Below are 12,617 nucleotides of genomic sequence, written 5' to 3'. Positions count from 1 at the left end.
AAAATAACAATAAATCCTAAGATAGCTACAATATAATTATTATTTATATTGTAGCTATATTAGGGTTTATTTTAAAGGTAAGTATTTAGTTTTAAATAGGATTAATTTAGTTCATAATATAAATATTATTTAGATTTATTTAATTAATATTTAAGTTAGGGGGGTGTTAGGGTTAGTGTTAGACTTAGGTTTAGGGGTTAATAAATTTATTACAGTGGTGGCGGTGTAGTGGGGGGCAGGATAGGGGTTAATAAATTTATTATAGGTGGCGACGGGGGGGCAGATTAGGGGTTAATAAATTTAATATAGGTTGCGGCAGGGTCCGGGAGCGGCGGTTTAGGGGTTAAACTATTTATTTAGTTGCGGCGAGGTGCGGGATCAGCAGGATAGGGGTTAATAACTTTATTATAGAGGGCAACGGTATGGGGGGGCAGGATAGGGGTTAATAGGTATAATGTAGGTGGCAGTGGTGTCCGAGAGCGGCGGTTTAGGGGTTAATACATTTATCAGAGTTGCGGCAGGGTCTAGGAGCGGCGGTTTAGGGGTTAATACATTTATCAGAGTTGCGGCAGGGTCTAGGAGCGGCGGTTTAGGGGTTAATAACTTTATTTAGTTGCGGGGGGCTCCGGGGGCGCCGGTATAGGGGGTAGAACAGTGTAGATAGTGTGGGTGCTTAGTGACAGGCTAGCAATAAAGCTGGGAAAAAGCCGAAGAGCAGCGAGATCGGATGAGTGATAACTCTCACAGTCCGCTGCTCATCGCCCCGTACTTGGTGCGCGGCTTTTTGACAGCTTTATTTGATAACTTAGGCGATGTGAGGCGAGCTTAGGCGGGCGTATTGGGCCGGCGAAGGCAGGAAAGTTGACACGTTGATAACTACCCCCCATAGTATAAGATACTTCATGTAGAAAGCTCCTTTATTTGTTTCAATCGATCGCCGTTCTTAGCTGCTACAGCATCCCATGGCTAAAAAAAATATTTTGCTAAGAGGTGATGTTTTCACCTCTTAGCCAATAGCCGTGCGGTAAATCCGGCTCCCATTGGCGCCAAACCGGATTTACCGCACGGCTGTTGGCTAAAAGGTGAAAACATCACCTCTTAGCAAAAAAATTTTTTAGCCGTGGGCTGCCGTAGCAGGTATTTTTTTCTGTCATTTTAGATTTTTTTTATTTTTTGTAATATTAGTTTTTTTAATTTTAATTTAATCTTAGGTTTTTTTTTTATGCAATGTTAGGATTTTTTAGATTTGTAATTTTTAATAAATTTAATAGTAAAGTAGTCTTTTTTAATTTTATGTAATTGGGGTTAAATTAGGGGGGTTTAGTTTAAGGGGCTTAGTGATTAAATTAGCTATTTGCGTTGTGGGGGATGGCAGTTTAGGGGTTAATAGGTTAATTAGTTATATTGTGTTGTGGGGGTTAGCGGTTTAGGGGTTAATAGGTTAATAAGGTAGATTGCGTTCTGGGGGTTTGGCGGTTTAGGCGTTAATAGTGTTAATAGGTAGATTGCATTGTGGTGATTGGCGGATTAGAGGTTAATAGTGTAATTAGATACTTTGCGATGTGGGGGGATGGTGGTTTGGGGGTTAATACATTTATTAGGTATATTGCGTTGTGGGGGGATGGCGGTTTGGGGGTTAATTACTTTTATTAGTAGTTGCGATGTGGGGGGATGGCGGCTATAGGGGTCAGGTTTATTTTTGGGAGGCAGGTTAGACTTTTACTGGCGATGTAACATTTTTTTGTTCTTTACTTATGCTTCGGCAGATCTTAAACTGCCGTAAGTCACTGGCGACTCCAGAAATGTCTATTTCCACACATTTCTGAACATCGCCTGTTTAACCGACTTATGGCAGTATATGAACTGCCTGCGCGGTTTATGTGATTCACCAGATGTGCGAGGTGAACTTATGGGCGACACGAGTTTCAGCAGTTGTGCTGAAACCTGCGCAGCATATGTAATCTTGCACTAGATTGTTAGTTACATCTGTTTGGGTGGTCTATGTGGTTTTCCCCGAAAGCCTACTACATCTGGGTTGTGACTCCTTTTGTCTTGCCTTACTTTTTTTTTTATCAAATATGGCTTTGCTAAATATGTCTCACCTTCTGATCAAAATACGTTAAATATTTTTTTATTCCTCATCTCATAATCTGAAAAATCCGTAGAGCTAGACTTGATACTTGTCAACCTGTGTATGTAACATATTTATTATTTAAGTATTTCACTGACAATATTTGCTGTGTTTTTCACCTGTTTTTTACCCCTGTTTCATGCCAAATTCTAGCCTCAGTGACACGACTACCAAATATTAAAGATTGTTATCTATCTATCTTATACATTTTGCAACATAATTCTATTGCTCTATTTGTCCTCTTATGATGCTACATAGTTGCCATTAAGTATTGATATTAGCTGACATGTGGCTCTGTGTTTATACACACTGTCTTTCTGGGGGGGTTTCCGGTTACTCTGCATCATGTTAAGAGGTGTGGTTATCATCTCCGGTATGTGTCTTAGTATTATCACGCTCATATTCCTCTTTGTTTTTTAACTCCTAATTTATTCAACACTGAGCTTAAAAAAGGGGCAGGAGCCCCAAAATGTTGCTCTATTTTTAATAAAGTTTCAGCTGTATGGAGTGTGCTGCCTCACATTTCCTGATTTTGGATTCCAGGAAGGGGATTCCTAAGACACATCTTTATAGTATATGGGGGGTAGTTATCAAGCCGTCAACCTCAAATACGCTGGAATTCCGCAGCGTATTTGTGGCGAGGCTGATTCACCTTAGTTATCAAAGGCTAGAGACCGGCAAAAGTAGAATTTTGTGACGTAAACTTCGATCCGCCGGACTCAGTCCGACACAGATCGATTCTTACGTCACTCCAGATGTTCCGCACACAAGTGCGGCACAATCTGACTACTTTTGCTAGTTATCAAAAAACTAGTAGGTACACTCGGCACTTTTCTGGCCCAGCGTACCTGGTTTTCAAACCGCCACCCTGGAGGCGGCGGATCCCATAGGAATCAATGGGAGTCTGACCATAGCGAAAGTACAAGTTCGCTGCTGACAGACATCCCATTGATTTCTATGGGAGATGTCTACACCTAACACCCTAACATGTACCCCGAGTCTAAACACCGCTAATCTGACCCCCCTACACCGCCGCAACTAAATAAAGTTATTACCCCCTAAACCGCCGCTCCCGGAGCCCACCGCAAGCTACTCTATACATATTAACCCCTAAACCGCCACTCCCGGAGCCCACCGCAACTATAATAAGTGTATTAACCCCTAAACCGCCGGTCCCGGAGCCCACCGCAAGCTAATCTATACCTATTAACCCCTAAACCGCTGCTCCCGGAGCCCACCGCCACCTACATGATACCTAGTAACCCCTTATCCTGCCCCCCTATAATAAAGTTATTAACCCCTATCCTGCCGATCCCGCACCTCGCCGCAAATAAATAAATAGTTTAACCCCTAAACCGCTGCTCCCTGACCCTGCCGTAACCTATATTAAATTTATTAACCCCTAATCTGCCCCCCCTACACCGTCGCCACCTATAATACATTTATTAACCCCTATCCTGCCCCCCACTACACCGTCGCCACTGTAATAAATTTATTTACCCCTAAACCTAAGTCTAACACTAACCCTAACACCCCCCTAACTTAAATATTAATTAAATAAATCTAAATCATATTTCTATTATGAACTAAATTAATCCTATTTAAAACTAAATACTTACCTTTAAAATAAACCCTAATATAGCTACAATATAAATAATAATTATATTGTAGCTATCTTAGGATTTATTTTTATTTTACAGGTACCTTTCAATTTATTTTAACTAGGTACAATAGCTATTAAATAGTTATTAACTATTTAATAGCTACCTAGCTAAAATAAAGAGAAATTTACCTGTAAAATAAAAACTAACCTAAGTTACAATTACACCTAACACTACACTATACTTAAATAAATTATTCCTATTTAAAACTAAATACTTACCTGTAAAATAAACCCTAAGATAGCTACAATATAATTAATAATTACATTGTAGCTATCTTAGGATTAATATTTATTTTACAGGTAACTTTGTATTTATTTTAGCTAGTTAGAATAGTTATTAAATAGTTATTAACTATTTAATAACTACCTAGCTAAAAGAAATACAAAATTACCTGTAAAATAAATCCTAACCTAAGTTACAATTAAACCTAACACTACACTATCATTAAATAAATTAAATAAAATACCTACAAATAACTACAATTAAATACAATTACATAAACTAACTAAAGTACAAAAAATAAAAAAAGCTAAGTTACAAAAAATAAAAAAAATAAGTTACAAACATTTAAAAAAATATTACAACAATTTTAAGCTACTTACACCTAATCTAAGCCCCCTAATAAAATAACAAACCCCCCCAAAATAAAAAAATTCCCTACCCTATTCTACATTAAAAAAGTTCAAAGCTCTTTTACCTTACCAGCCCTTAAAAGGGCCTTTTGTGGGGGCATGCCCCAAAGAGTTCAGCTCTTTTGCCTGTAAAAGAAAAATACAACCCCCCAACATTAAAACCCACCACCCACATACCCCTAATCTAACCCAAACCCCCCTTAAAATAACCTAACACTAATCCCCTGAAGATCATCCTACCTTTAGTCGTCTTCACTCAGCCGAGCCACCGATGGAACTGAAGAGGACATCCTGACCGGCAGAAGTGATCATCCAAGGGGCGCTGAAGAAATCTTCCATCCGATGAAGTGATCCTCCAAGCGGCGCTGAAGAAATCTTCCATCCGGGCGATGTCATCTTCCAAGAGGCGCTGAAGAAGTCTTCTATCCGGGCGAGGTCATCTTCGAAGCCGGGTCTTGAATCTTCATCCCGCCGACGCGGAACATCCTTCTTTCCCGACGGACTACCGATGAATGAAGGCTTCTTTAAGGGACGTCATCCAAGATGGCGTCCCTTCAATTCCGATTGGCTGATAGGATTCTATCAGCCAATCGGAATTAAGGTATGAAAAATCTGATTGGCTGATGGAATCAGCCAATCAGATTCAAGTTCAATCCGATTGGCTGATCCAATCAGCCAATCAGATTGAGCTTGCATTCTATTGGCTGATCGGAACAGCCAATAGAATGCGAACTCAATCTGATTGGCTGATTGGATCAGCCAATCGGATTGAACTTGAATCTGATTGGCTGATTCCATTAGCCAATCAGAATTTTCCTACCTTAATTCCGATTGGCTGATAGAATCCTATCAGCCAATCGGAATTGAAGGGACGCCATCTTGGATGACGTCCCTTAAAGGAGCCTTCATTCGTCGGTAGTCCGTCGGGAAAGAAGGATGTTCCGCGTCGGCGGGATGAAGATTCAAGACCCGGCTTCGAAGATGACCTCGCCCGGATAGAAGACTTCTTCAGCGCCTCTTGGAAGATGACATCGCACGGATGGAAGATTTCTTCAGCGCCGCTTGGAGGATCACTTCATCGGATGGAAGATTTCTTCAGCGCCCCTTGGATGATCACTTCTGCCGGTCCCGATGTCCTCTTCAGTTCCATCGGTGGCTCGGCTGAGTGAAGACGACTAAAGGTAGGATGATCTTCAGGGGATTAGTGTTAGGTTATTTTAAGGGGGGTTTGGGTTAGATTAGGGGTATGTGGGTGGTGGGTTTTAATGTTGGGGGGTTGTATTTTTCTTTTACAGGCAAAAGAGCTGAACTCTTTGGGGCATGCCCCCACAAAAGGCTCTTTTAAGGGCTGGTAATGTAAAAGAGCTTTGAACTTTTTTAATGTAGAATAGGGTAGGGTATTTTTTTTATTTTGGGGGGGGGTTGTTATTGTTATTTTATTGGGGGGCTTAGATTAGGTGTAAGTAGCTTAAAATTGTTGTAATTTTTTTAAAAATGTTTGTAACTTATTTTTTTTATTTTTTCTAACTTAGCTTTTTTTATTTTTTGTACTTTAGTTAGTTTATGTAATTGTATTTAATTGTAGTTATTTGTAGGTAGTTTATTTAATTTATTTAATGATAGTGTAGTGTTAGGTTTAATTGTAACTTAGGTTAGGATTTACTTTACAGGTAAATTTCTCTTTATTTTAACTAGGTATCTATTAAATAGTTAATAACTATTTAATAGCTATTGTACCTAGTTAAAATAAATTGAAAGGTGCCTGTAAAATAAAAATAAATCCTAAGATAGCTAAAATATAATTATTATTTATATTGTAGCTATATTAGGGTTTATTTTATAGGTAAGTATTTAGTTTTAAATAGGATTAACTTAGTTAATAATAGAAATATTATTTAGATTTATTTAATTAATATTTAAGTTAGGGGGGTGTTAGGGTTAGTGTTAGACTTAGGTTTAGGGGTTAATAATTTTATTACAGTGGCGGCGGTGTAGTGGGGGGCAGGATAGGGGTTAATAAATTTATTATAGGTGGCGACGGTGTAGGGGGGGCAGGATAGGGGTTAATAAATTTAATATAGGTTGCGGCAGGGTCCGGGAGAGGCGGTTTAGGGGTTAAACTATTTATTTACTTGCAGCGAGGTGCGGGATCAGCAGGATAGGGGTTGATAACTTTATTATAGAGGGCGACGGTATAAGGGGGGCAAGATAGGGGTTACTAGGTATAATGTAGGTGGCAGCTGTGTCCGGGAGCGGCGGTTTAGGGGTTTATACATTTAGCAGAGTTGCGGCAGGGTCTAGGAGCGGCGGTTTAGTGGTTAATACATTTAGCAGAGTTGCGGCAGGGTCTAGGAGCGGCGGTTTAGGGGTTAGTAACTTTATTTAGTTGTGGGGGGCTCCAGGGGCGCCGGTATAGGGGGTAGAACAGTGCAGTTTAGTGTGAGTGCTTAGTGACAGGCTAGCAATAAAGCTGGGAAAAGGCCGAAGAGCAGCGAGATCGGATGAGTGATAACTATCACAGTCCGCTGCTCATCGCCCCGCGGCTTTTTGACAGCTTTATTTGATAACTTAGGATTATTTTTTCAGGTCCGCGGGCGAAGGTAGGCGAGCTTAGGCGGGCGTATTGGGCCGGCGAAGGCAGAAAAGTTGACACGATGATAACTACCCCCCTATATCTGAAAGTACTTTTACAGAGGTGCTGATCCAAAGCTACATGTATTCTTATTCAACACTGATATTGACACTCAAATAGACACTTCTGTTTAGATGTAACACACGTATATAATATATAGTGATTGTGGGATGTGTTGGTTTTTCATATTTGTTGACTATTGGGTAGATTTCGAGTTTTGCGTTATGGCTCATAACGCTACTTTTTCACTGCCGCTGCTATTACGAGTCTTGTCAGAATAGCTGTACCGCATACTTTTTTGACCATAACGCAACATAACTACCACACCTTTCAGAAAGTCCTTTTTCAATGGGACTTCCACAGCGCCGGTATTAAGAGTTTGCCTGTCCGGCCAAAAAGTGAGCGTACAGCCTATAACTACAAGATCCGTACCGTAAACTTAAAGTCAGTAGTTATGGGTTTTACTCTACAAAGCTGTACCATAAAACTCATAACTAAAGTGCTACAAAGTACACTAACACCCATAAACTACCTATTAACCCCTTAAACCGAGGCCCTCCCGCATCGCAAACACTAAAATAAAATTATTAACCCCTAATCTTCCGCTCCGGACATCGCTGCCACTATAATAAACATAATAACCCCTAAACCGCCGCACTCCCGCCTCGCAAACAGTTAAATATTATTAACCCCTAATCTGCCGCCCCAACATCACCGCCGCCACTATACTAAAGTTATTAACCCTTAACCCTAAGTCTAACCCTAACACCCCTAACTTTAATATAATTAAAATAAATCTAAATAATAATTACTATCATTAACTAAATAGTTCCCATTTAAAACTAAATACTTACCTATAAAATAAACCCTAAGCTAGCTACAATATAACTAATAGTTACATTGTAGCTATCTTAGGTTTAATTTTTATTTCACAGCTAAGTTTGTATTTATTTTAACTAGGTAGAATAGTTAGTAAATAGTTATTAACTATTTACTAACTATCTAGTTGAAATAAATACAAATTTACATGTAAAATAAAACCTAACCTGCCTCACACTAACACCTAACCTTACACTACAATTAAATAAATTACATTAATTAAATACAATTAACTAAATTACAAAAAAATAAACACTAAATTACACAAAATAAAAAAGAAATTATCAAATATTTAAACTAATTACACCTAATCTAATAGCCCTATCAAAATAAAAAGCCCCCCACAAAATAAAAAAAACCCTAGCCTAAACTAAACTGCTAATAGCCCTTAAAAGGGCCTTTTGCGGGGCATTGCCCCAAAGAAATCAGCTCTTTTACCTGTAAAAAAAAATACAAACAACCTCCCAACAGTAAAACCCACCACCCACACAAACAAACCCCCAAATAAAATCGTATCTAAATAAACCTAAACTCCCCATTGCCCTGAAAAGTGCATTTGGATGGGCATTGCCATTAAAAGGGCATTTAGCTCTTTTTCAGCCCAAACCCTAAGGTAAAGATAAAACCCACCCAATAAACCCTTAAAGTTGTAAGTTCCACTTACAGTTTTTGAAGACCGGACATCCATCCTCATCAAGCCGGGAGAAGTCTTCATCCAAGGGGGCAGAATTCCTCAACGAAGCCGAGAGAAGTCTTCATCCAAGTGTCAAGAAGTGGTCCTCCAGGCGGGCAGAAGTCTTCATCCAGACGGCATCTTCTATCTTCATTCTTCCGACACGGAGCGGCTCCATCTTCAAGATATCCGGCGCGGAGCATCCTCTTCTGTCGACGGCTACTAAAGAATAAAGGTTCCTTTAAGGGACGTCATCCAAGATGGCATCCCTTGAATTTCGATTGGCTGATAGAATTCTATCAGCCAATCGGAATTAAAGGGTAAAATATCCTATTGGCTTATGCAATCAGCCAATAGGATTGAGCTCGCATTCTATTGGCTGTTCCAATCAGCAGCTGATTGGAACAGCCAATAGAATGCAAGCTCAATTCTATTGGTTGATTGGATCAGCCAATAGAATTGAAGCTTAATCCTATTGGCTGATTGCATCAGCCAATAGGATTTTCTCCTGTTAAGTGTGGTCAGTCCACGGGTCATCATTACTTCTGGGATATTAACTCCTCCCCAACAGGAAGTGCAAGAGGATCACCCAGCAGAGCTGCCATATAGCTCCTCCCCTCTACGTCACACCCAGTCATTCTCTTGCACCCAACTAATAGATAGGATGTGTGAGAGGACTGTGGAAGCCCGGCTAGCTCAGTCGGTAGAGCATGAGACTCTTAATCTCAGGGTCGTGGGTTCGAGCCCCACGTTGGGGGCAATCCTTTGCTAAAATTGTGTTTTTACCGGAAAGAATTTGATGTTATAGTTTCTCAAGTTTATTATTTCTCAACTGTCATAACTTTTTTTCTGTGCTTCTTAAAGGCACAGTACGTTTTTCTTATTATTTGTAAATTGCTTTGAAAAGTATTTCCAAGTTGCTAGTTTAATTGCTAGTGTGTTAAACATGTCTGACTCAGAGGAATATCTCTGTGCTATATGTGCTAAAGCCAAAGTGGAGCCCAATAGAAATTTATGTACTAATTGCATTGATGCTACTTTAAATAAAAGTCAATCTGTACAAATTGAACATCATTCACCAAACAACGAGGGGAGAGTTATGCCGACTAACTCGCCTCACGTGTCAGTACCTGCATCTCCCGCTCGGGAGGTGCGTGATATTGTAGCGCCGAGTACATCAGGGCGGCCATTACAAATCACATTACAGGATATGGCTAATGTTATGACTGAAGTTTTGGCTAAATTACCAGAACTTAGAGGTAAGCGTGATCACTCTGGAGTGAGAACAGAGTGCGCTGTTGATAATAGGGCTATGTCTGATACTGCGTCACAGTATGCTGAACATGAGGACGGAGAGCTTCAATCTGCAGGTGACGGTTCTGATCCCAATAGAATGGATTCAGACATTTCTAATTTTAAGTTTAAACTCGAAAACCTCCGTGTACTGTTAGGGGAGGTATTAGCAGCTCTGAATGATTGTAACACCGTTGCAATCCCAGAGAAATTATGTAGGCTGGATAGATACTATGCGGTACTGGTGAGTACTGACGTATTTCCTATACCTAAGAGGCTTACAGAGATAATTACTAAGGAGTGGGATAGGCCCGGTGTACCCTTTTCCCCTCCTCCTGTGTTTAGAAAAATGTTTCCAATAGACGCCACCACACGGGACTTATGGCAGACGGTCCCTAAGGTGGAGGGAGCGGTTTCTACTCTGGCTAAGCGTACCACTATCCCGGTGGAGGATAGCTGTGCCTTTTCAGATCCAATGGATAAAAAATTAGAGGGTTACCTTAAGAAAATGTTTGTTCAACAAGGTTTTATATTGCAACCCATTGCATGTATTGCGTCTGTCTCGGCCGCGGCCGCTTTTTGGTCCGAGTCCCTGGAAGAGACTCTTGACTCAATAACTATAGATGAGATTTCAAACAAGCTTAAAACTCTTAAGCTAGCTAATTCATTTGTTTCAGATGCCGTAGTACATTTAACAAAACTTACGGCTAAGAATGCCGGATTCGCAATTCAGGCACGCAGAGCACTGTGGCTAAAATCCTGGTCAGCTGACGTTACTTCTAAATCTAAATTACTTAACATACCTTTCAAAGGGCAGACCTTATTCGGGCCCGGTTTGAAAGAAATTATCGCTGACATTACAGGAGGTAAAGGCCATGCCCTGCCTCAAGACAGAGCCAAACCTAAGGCTAGACAGTCTAATTTTCGTTCCTCTCGTAATTTCAAGGCAGGAGCAGCATCAACTTCCGCTGCTCCAAAACAAGAAGGAGCTGTTGCTCGCTACAGACAAGGCTGGAGACCTAACCAGTCCTGGAACAAGGGCAAGCAGGCCAGAAAACCTGCTGCTGCCCCTAAGACAGCATGAATCAAGGGCCCCCGATCCGGAAATGGATCTAGTGGGGGGCAGACTTTCTCTCTTCGCCCAGGCTTGGGCAAGAAATGTCCAGGATCCCTGGGCGTTAGAGATCATATCTCAGGGATATCTTCTGGACTTCAAATCCTCTCCCCCAAAAGGGAGATTTCATTTGTCAAGGTTGTCAACAAACCAATTAAAGAAAGAGGCGTTTCTACGCTGTGTACAAGATCTTTTACTAATGGGAGTGATCCATCCGGTTCCGCGGTCGGAACATGGACAGGGGTTTTACTCGAATCTGTTTGTGGTTCCCAAAAAAGAGGGAACCTTCAGGCCAATCTTGGATTTAAAGATCCTAAACAAATTCCTAAGAGTTCCATCGTTCAAAATGGAAACTATTCGGACAATCCTACCCATGATCCAAAAGGGTCAGTACATGACCACAGTGGATTTAAAGGATGCTTACCTTCACATACCGATTCAGAAAGATCATTTCCGGTATCTAAGATTTGCCTTCCTAGACAGGCATTACCAGTTTGTAGCTCTTCCATTCGGATTGGCTACGGCTCCAAGAATCTTCACAAAGGTTCTGGGTGCTCTTCTGGCGGTACTAAGACCGTGAGGAATTTCGGTAGCTCCGTACCTAGACGACATTCTGATACAAGCTTCAAGCTTTCAAACTGCCAAGTCTCATACAGAGTTAGTACTGGCATTTCTAAGGTCGCATGGATGGAAGGTGAACGAAAAGAAGAGTTCTCTCTTTCCACTCACAAGAGTTCCCTTCTTGGGGACTCTTATAGATTCTGTAGAAATGAAGATTTACCTGACAGAAGACAGGTTAACAAAACTTCAAAATGCATGCCGTGTCCTTCATTCCATTCAACACCCGTCAGTAGCTCAATGCATGGAGGTGATCGGCTTAATGGTAGCGGCAATGGACATAGTACCCTTTGCACGCCTACATCTCAGACCGCTGCAATTGTGCATGCTAAGTCAGTGGAATGGGGATTACTCAGATTTGTCCCCTACTCTGAATCTGGATCAAGAGACCAGAAATTCTCTTCTGTGGTGGCTTTCTCGGCCACATCTGTCCAGGGGGATGCCATTCAGCAGGCCGGATTGGACAATTGTAACAACAGACGCCAGCCTACTAGGTTGGGGCGCTGTCTGGAATTCTCTGAAGGCTCAGGGATCATGGACTCGGGAGGAGAGTCTCCTGCCTATAAACATTCTGGAATTGAGAGCAGTTCTCAATGCTCTTCTGGCTTGGCCCCAGTTAACAACTCGGGGGTTCATCAGGTTTCAGTCGGACAACATCACGACTGTAGCTTACATCAACCATCAAGGAGGGACAAGAAGCTCCCTAGCGATGATGGAAGTATCAAAGATAATTCGCTGGGCAGAGTTTCATTCTTGCCACCTGTCAGCAATCCACATCCCGGGAGTGGAGAACTGGGAGGCGGATTTCCTAAGTCGTCAGACTTTTCATCCGGGGGAGTGGGAACTTCATCCGGAGGTCTTTGCCCAAATACTTCAACGTTGGGGCAAACCAGAGATAGATCTCATGGCGTCTCGACAGAACGCCAAGCTTCCTTGTTACGGGTCCAGATCCAGGGATCCGGGAGCGGTCCTGATAGATGC

The 12,617-nt window shown here is 41.3% G+C and overlaps 1 protein-coding gene and 1 non-coding gene across 3 annotated transcripts in view; both read left to right on the top strand.

The window, feature by feature from the left end:
• The window catches only part of LOC128642995 (ectonucleoside triphosphate diphosphohydrolase 8), a 277,654-nt gene that overhangs the window by 101,887 nt on the left and 163,150 nt on the right, over positions 1-12,617 (top strand). The window lies entirely within an intron of this gene.
• Positions 9,297-9,371, top strand: TRNAK-CUU (transfer RNA lysine (anticodon CUU)). The gene has a single exon. It is a non-coding gene; the product is annotated as a tRNA-Lys (tRNA).

Source organism: Bombina bombina, chromosome 12, assembly GCF_027579735.1.
Source record: "Bombina bombina isolate aBomBom1 chromosome 12, aBomBom1.pri, whole genome shotgun sequence".
Lineage (NCBI taxonomy): Eukaryota > Metazoa > Chordata > Amphibia > Anura > Bombinatoridae > Bombina > Bombina bombina.
The sequence above is the reverse complement of the archived record's forward strand: the minus strand, read 5'-3'. Positions and strand labels throughout refer to the sequence as shown.